General features: G+C 36.6%; 1 pseudogene; it reads right to left on the reverse strand.

Moving 5' to 3' along the window:
- Window positions 1-5,880: 5,880 nt before the first annotated feature.
- On the reverse strand, window positions 5,881-6,468 carry LOC118718204 (annotated as a pseudogene).
- Between the last annotated feature and the right edge of the window lie 1,841 nt (window positions 6,469-8,309).

Here is an 8,309-nt window from a genome sequence, read left to right on the forward strand (position 1 = left end):
AAGCAGGAAATGTTTCATTTTAATGAGAACAGTTTAATCATTAAGGTTTTGAAAGATATGCCATAAAAGCCAAGTACTGTCCTTAGTCAGAAGCTCTATTATAAACATCTATAAACCTATTTTTACAAATTGCTTGACTTTAAAGGAAAATCCTAAGAATCTCACAAAATGTGGAAGCCTGAAGAGTTTGCTTCTAAATACTGTCTTTTCTATGTATGACCAAACAAAATAACAGGACTCAGATGTTTTGTTTGACATCTCACTGAATTCAATTCAATTCAACCTAATTGTCAAAGAATTATGAGGGCATGAAAACTTAAAAATTAATACTGAACAATGATTCTAGGAACTCTGCAGTTGATTAAATATTACCTCACTTTGTGCCTATCTCTTCAATCTACTTCATTAGAAACTGTTGATAGTAACAATACACTTTTAGCTATGTGTCTGGGGCTATTGCCCTCCCTCTCTACACACAGATGTAGACAATTTCAGAGTCTATATTTTCATTCTTTAAGCACCACTTACATCATTGTTTGAAAGCCAACTGCCTTTCTCTTATTCTTTATCAGAGAAGAGAATAATGTCAAAGTTATTACTATGAGGAATTTTAAGCTAGCTGCCCTGCCATTTCTTTTTCCAATCTTTAATTTCTTTTTATTTAAAAACTAGAGGCCCAATGCACAAAAATCATGTGAGAGTAGGCCTTCCTTCCCCCGGCTGCCAGCACAAGTTTCCCTCTTGCACCCGGGACCTAGGCTTCCCTCAGATCACCGGCAGGCACCTGGGACGGTTGGAAGGTTGTCTGAAAAGATGTCCAGAAGGATGTCCAGTCTAATTAGCATATTATGCTTTTATTATTATAGGTTTTTATCCAAAATACGCATGCACAGACTTAAAGAGGTAAATACGGTAATTCTATAAAGCAACACCTGCCCTCTCCTTTATACATTCTCTAGTACCTAATTCCCAGAAGCAATCATTATGTTTTTTTCCTATATAAAATTTACCTGAAAATTCTGGATTATATGGTTTTATTGCTACATCTTGATTTTTAAATTTTAGATATCATCTCATGTCAACTCTCTCCAGATGAGGATTTAGCATTTGTTATTGTCTCCAACTCTGATCTCTATCTCTTACCTATTACTCTGAATTTTCTCTTTATTTCCAGTGTTCAGAAAATGCATGATAATAGGCATTGGTATGATATATATTTTTCCAGTTTGCCAAAATGTATACTACAGTAGGCCCTCTCCATCTACAAACTCATAACCTTCAGCCTGGGAAATTTTTTTAGATTACTCACTGTTGATTTCCTCTACTTGTAGTTTCCATTGCTCTCTCTGGCCATCCTTTTATTGGGTATTGGACCTCTTAGATTGGTTCTTTATTTGCTCATCACTCCTCTCCTGTTTTCTATTTGTCTTCTCACTCTACTCTCTGAAAGGTTTCTACAATTGATTTTCCATCAAATTCTCTATGAGTATTTAATTCTTGCTACCATGTTTTTATATTCCAAGAGCTCTTCAAGAAAAATGATCATCCTTATTGTATAGAATTGAATAATTTATATAGAGTCAGAAATGAGGCAATGGCTTTTGGATTCAAAACCAAGACTGGATCAATGAGCCTAAGTTGATGCTTTTTCCCTCATGATTCCCTTTGTTAGTCTAAGGAATCAACCTCTTAACTCAGAAACACTAAGACCTATTGACACAAATGAAATGTGCTACCAAATGCCTCAGTTCTCTTCCTCATCTCATATTCATAAGATGTTTTAAAATGTATAATTCCCAAATTGGCCTGGTACTTTAGAGTAGGCATTGGAGTAGCCATTGGAAGTGGAAACTGAGAGATAAGTACCATTGTAATAATTACTTGAAAAGACTGATGATGTACCAACTAATAGGAAATGGAAATGACCTGTGCGATTGGGGGGGGGGAGCTTGCAATAATATTTATATTCTCCATGTTTGGTAATGGTAAAAACCAAAATGAAAAAATAAAATACAGTCTTTCTTTGGTATTATTCATCTTTTTTTTTTTTTTTTGGGGGGGGGGATGAGTTTGTTTCTTAAGGTTAGACAATTAAATGAACATTTCCTGAAAACAGGAATCAAGGTAATGTCCAACTTTACAACCCAAAAATGTTTATTAACTTGTCCAGTTTTCCTGCTCCCAAACCTACACTTCCCCTTCTGCTATAATCAAGTATTTACTGCTATCATTTGTGTCTCACACTTCTATTCTGTCTCCTAGACCAACACACGCCTTATAAATTCTGAAATATGCCCTAACCGGTTTGGCTCAGTGGATACAGCGTCAGCCTGTGGACTGAAGGGTCCCAAATTCAATTCCGGTCAAGGACATGTACCTTGGTTGCGGGCAGCTGATTAATGTTTCTCTCTCACCGATGTTTCTAACTTTCTATCCCTCTCCCTTCCTCTCTGTAAATAAATAAATAAATAAATAAATAAATAAATAAATAAATAACATATATATAAAAAAATTCTGAACTAATATTTACCAATTACCTAATATATGCCAGGCACTGTTAGACATCTGTGATCTGTGGCATAATAAATGAGCAAGATAGGCTGCTGGCCCACCCAAGGACGTGCTAGTGGCCTCTGGTGGTACTGGAGCCTGAGCTGTGTGTATGGAGGTGGGGAGGGGCGGTGGGCAGCACAGGTGACTACAATGGTATAAAAAGGTGCTAGCTCCTCCTTTCACAGTTGGCCTCTCTCCCCAGCCTGAACATGGATTGGGAGACTCAATATTGGGAGTGTCAGTATTCTCCTGAAAAACAGAAACTGTAGGATGTGTATTTTACAGAGAGGTTGTGGGGACTGGAAAGTCTGAAATCCACAGGGAAGGTGGGCAAACTAGAAATTCCAGCAAGGTCCATGTTTGTTGCCTTTGCAGTCAGAAGGCAATCGGAGAGAATTCCTTCCTCCTCATAGATTTTTCTTCTTCGTTTCCTTTATCGGTTCAGTTTTCTCTCAATTATTTATTAGATTGTTTCTCGAATGTGTATGTACTGTCATCTCCCTAGTGCAAGTTCTCATAACCTCATATCTGGAAATCATCCCAACTGGCCTTGCTGTGTCAAGTTTTTCCAATACCAATCCATTCTAAAACAGCGACTTTTGTTAGAACACTGATGTAATCATGTCACTGCCCTGCTCAGAATCTTCAGCCAACTTTCTGTTGCCTCCTGAATAAAGTCTGAGCTATTAACTGAGACATTAAGGTTAATGCCTCTATTTTACTATTTATCTTGCTGGATAAACCTCACTGTTAAAAAAAAATGTAGAGGTTATTTCCAACTCTAGACTGCTTTTTAAAAAAATATTTTTTAATTGACTTCAAAGAGGAAGGGAGAGGGAGAAATAGAAACATCAATGATGAGGGAGAATCATTGGCCAGCGGCCTTCTGCACATTCTCCACTGGGGATCCAGCCCGAAACCTGAGCACGTACCCTGACCAGAATTGAACTATGACCTCCTGACTCAACCACTTAGCCATGCCAGCTGTGCTCAACCACTGAGCCATGCTAGCTGTGCTACACCACTTATTGGCCACCTATCTGTCTTGCATTCCTTCAGGAAGTATTTGATTTTTAATTTCATGGGTCATGAAATCAATTTTTTGGTGTTAAAATGAAATTCTTATTTATTTTTATGTATTTGCTTAAAGATTACTAGTACATCTATAATATTAGTTCTTTATTTTCCTCTCCTAAGGAAGTATTGCTATTTGCAAGATAGTTTTATACTTTTAAATCAGCTAGTCACTGCCATGTAACACACTATCTCAAACCTAATTTCTCAAAACAAGTTTTAATTATTCATGATTCTGTGGGTCAGAAATGTAGGCAGGGAATGGCTAGATAGATTTTTATCTTTGACAAGAATCATGGTGTCATTGGGGGTGCTGGAAAGACTAGGGGTCTAAAATGGTCTTACTCAAGCCAAAACTGGTTTGGCTCAGTGGAGAGCATCGACCTATGGACTGGAAGGTCCCAGGTTCAATTCAGGTCCAGGACATGTATCTTGGTTGCAAACACATCCCCAGTGGGGGCTGTGCAGGAAGCAGCTGGTCGATGTTTCTCTTTCATCGATGTTTCTAGCTTTCTATCCCTCTCCCTTCTTCTTTGTAAAAAATCAATAAAATATATTTTAAAAAATAAAAAAATAAAATGGTCTTATTCACATGGCTGGCAGTTACTTGTCAGGAGATGTTCTTTACTTCTCCTAGAAAGTATATTATGTTTGTTTGTCTCACTTTGAGTGATGTTAGCAGTTATTAATGATGATTGCATATATACACTAAATATTAGGGATTGTAAACTAGTGATATAATTCCATCATTTGTTTATTGTTTATTAGCTGGAAGTAAATCTTCTCAACACTATTTGCTTTCCCTAATGTATATATAGTTCATTTTCAAAAAAATGATGACCAATGAAGTTTTTTTTAAGAATTATTCTGAATTTATAAATTTAAATACATTGAATTTGTATCAATCCATTTCAGTTAGTATCCTCATTGATATCTGAAGGTCCAAGTCAATAAGCCAAGTTTTCCTCTGAGCCTTTTAGATATGACCTTAATAATCTTTGATAGTTTCCTTGCTTTCTGGTTTACTATATGATATTCAAGGCTCATCAGTACATGTAGTGTTTCCTTTTAGTGAGAAATGGCATTTAGAGATCACAATTTGTGTTTTAAGGCTGCTCACTGATACTGGGTTCATTGTTTCTAGGATTTTTTGGTAGACACAAAGTATATGTTTTCAAAAAGGTAATATGAGTTTATTCTGATACTTCCACTTTAAATTTTGAATTAGATAAATTTCCCTTAACCTCATATAATTTTTATTTGTGTCTTCTATGCCAGAAATCTCAGTTCTCAATGAATTCAACGTAATTACTCGTTTGCTTTATCATATTACTAGAGGCCCAGTGCATGAAATTCATGTACTCAGGGGTGGATTGGAGGGAGTGGGGAGTCCCTCTGCCCAGCCTCTCACAGTACAGGAGCTCTTGGGGGATGTTCAACTGACAGCTTAGGCCCATTCTCCATCAGTTGGACATCCTTTGTGCTGCTGCAGAGGTTTTGAGAGGCTCCTGCCACCACCACTGGACTCATCAGTTGTGAGCATGGCTTCTGGGTGAGCGGCACTCCTCCTGTGAGAGTGCACTGACCACCAGGGGGCAGTTCACGCATTGAGGTCTGCCCCCTGATGGTCAGTGTGCATCATAGTGACTGGTCGTTTGGCTGTTCAGTCAATTTACATATTAGCCTTTTATTATATAGGATTACATACTAGAGGTCTGGTACATGACATTCGTGCATTGGGGAGGGGGTAGGTGCCTCAGCTTGTCCTTCCTCTCTTGCAGTCTGGGAGCCCCTGGGGGATGTCCGACTGATGGCTTAGGCCCATTCCCCACCTAAGTCTCAGTTGGACAATCTTATTGCTCCTGCCACTGCCATTTCACTTGCCAGCCATCAACCCAGCTTATGGCTGAAATCAAAATAAAAGATATGAGTACTTGAGGCTAATTATCATACAGATTGTTAGTTTCTTGTCATATCCCTCCTTCTATAAAGTTAATAAAGGGAAAATTTTTACTGCAAAGAACATTTTATTTTCTATCTCACTAGCCATGAATGCTTGTCATCAGTTACTACATAAATGCTGCCTGGTGCCATTATCCAAGTGGCACCACTATTTTATGTCCACATTTCACTTTGTATTTATAAAATTTTCATAATTTACATAAGTACATCTATCACTGAAGATTTAATATTGAGATGTAATGTAGCATTCATATTATCTGATGTTTTGCATTTTTAATCACCTTTTCATCTTACGTAAAGAAGAAATTAATAAACCAGAGCACCCAAGTCTCTAAAGGAAATTTCCAATGTGCTCATAGAAATAGTTAAACAGGATTGTCAGAAACAACTTCCATGTCCACATCCTCTTGTAGTTTCTGTACCATTTTGTCTTCCAACTGCTTCCCTTTGCATGCAAAAGGTGCCTGGATGAGATGGATGTTTTGCTTGACTTCTTTGATGTCCTAGCTTTCTGTAGTTCTTTATTTTTCTTCAACTAGTTCATTGTAAATTTAGCTTGATGTTTCTGTTTGATCTCTTCAGGTCTCTTCATTGCATCAATCGTTTTATTCCACAGCTCTCGCTAGTATTTGACAGGTTAATTTCTGCATTTTTCAAATTCAAATGAGTTATCCACTGTGAGCTCTTTACCAGCTGCTCTACGGAAAGCTTTAGTCCACCTGACCTTGCGAGGATTGCACTTCTTTTTAAAGTTTTTATGACACCTGGATTTACAAAACCTGAACACCTTGCAGTCTTTGCAGATAAACATCCAGGTATATGGGCCCGGAACAGAAGTAACACTTCTCTATATGCATCTTGAACGCACGTGAGGACCCACCACCCCCAAGTTGGTTATTTTTTAAGCAGTTTTATTATTACATTTCTAATTCTATCTAATCAAATTGGCTACATTTATTGCTTCCCCACTTTTAGATTATAGAATAATTCAATGGTATTCCTTTCTTATATTTATATAACCATAGAATAACCCAGTTTAGTGGGTTGTGACTAGCAATTTTTAAATGAGATAAAATTAAATATAATAGAAAATATAGTGTTCATTGCACCTAATAAAGTACTGAAAGAGTTTGGAAGTTGTCACTCCCACCCTCATAAGAAAAAAATCTAAACAAACAGAAATTCATCAACTCTTAAGATTCATCAGAGAACTAGATCAAAGGACAAATGGTTTTCTACAAAACTAGTACTTCTCTCAGGGATGTATGGGTACCATTCAAAATATATATTTAAAGCCAGGCCTGTGTGGCTCAGTGATTGAGCATTGACCTATGAACTAGACAGGGCACAAGCCCTGCTTGTGGTTCGATCCCCAGTGTGGGGCATGCAGGAGCAGCCAGTAAGTGATTCTTTCTCAACATTGATGTTTCTATCTCTTTCTTCCTCTCCTCTCCTCTCTGAAATCAGTAAAAATATATATTTAAAAAACATCAAAAAACATATTTCTAAGTAAACCCTCTTTGTCTTTTTCCCCCTCTAAAAACATAATTTTAACTATAGAATGAGGAAAATTCAAGAATAAAAATATATAATTGAGTTACATTCCAGGTACAAATTCTGATTACTCAAGTTATGTATTTACATGATTAAACAACCAATGTCCTAAGCATTTAACGTTGGCATTCCCTTTTTAAAATCTGCCAGTCTCTTCTTTAAATACCAACATCCTTAGACACATTGACTTATCTTCTAATATTTATTGGAATTTCTTTTAGATTTTTGGATCTATAGATACTTCTTGAATAATTTTCCTTTTAAAAGAAAGTAAGATGTATGAACAGTCCATCAAAACTACAAATAACTCTCAGTAAAGTTCATTTAGTTTTGTGTATTCAAAACCTCCCATGGTGTTCCTACATAAACTAAGCATATTTATAAACAATATAATTCTTCCTTCAACAAATTTTCAACGACAAATTTATTCAAAATTTGTGTTAGCCAGCTTTTGTTGTAGTAATAACAAACTCCAATGTCTCTGTTGGTTACTTGCTCAACTTCATGAGGGTCGTGGCTCTGCTGGGTTTAGCTGAGTTTGGTTGACTTTGGCTCCACAAATAATTTTTTATTCCATAGTTTAAGCTGAGGGAGTAAGCTAGCATCTTGGACATACTGTTCTTATTACAGAGGAAAAATTAAAGAGAGTGGGTGCCAAAACATGCAAAATATGCAAGCACATTTAAAACTTGTATTAAGATATTATATTAGCCAAAGAAAGTAATGTATAGGTCAAAATCAGGTGACAGGAAAGTAGACTGTTCTCAAAGAGAAGCATGGCAAAACATATGGGTGGAAGTAATATTTGTGAAATAATGCAATTTACCACTCTCTTGTTCACAAATGTTCATTTCCCCTCAGTATCTTAAAGATACTCCAAAGTTTCAGTATCCTTGAAATTTAGGAACTTTTTTAAAGGTATTTTTATTTTTTTTTTAAATATTTTTTTATTGATTTCAGAGTGAGAGGGAGAGCGAGATAGAAACATCAATGATGAAAATCATTAATCGGCTGCCCTCTACACACCCCACACTGGGGATCAAACCCACAATCCAGTTATATGCCCTGAATATGAATTGAATCAAACCATAACTTCCTAGTTTATAGGTTGATGATCAACCACCGAGCCACTCCAGCCAGGTGAAATTTAAGATCTTGAGTATACA

This window comes from Pipistrellus kuhlii, unplaced genomic scaffold (genome assembly GCF_014108245.1).
Source record: "Pipistrellus kuhlii isolate mPipKuh1 unplaced genomic scaffold, mPipKuh1.p scaffold_m20_p_14, whole genome shotgun sequence".
NCBI lineage: Eukaryota > Metazoa > Chordata > Mammalia > Chiroptera > Vespertilionidae > Pipistrellus > Pipistrellus kuhlii.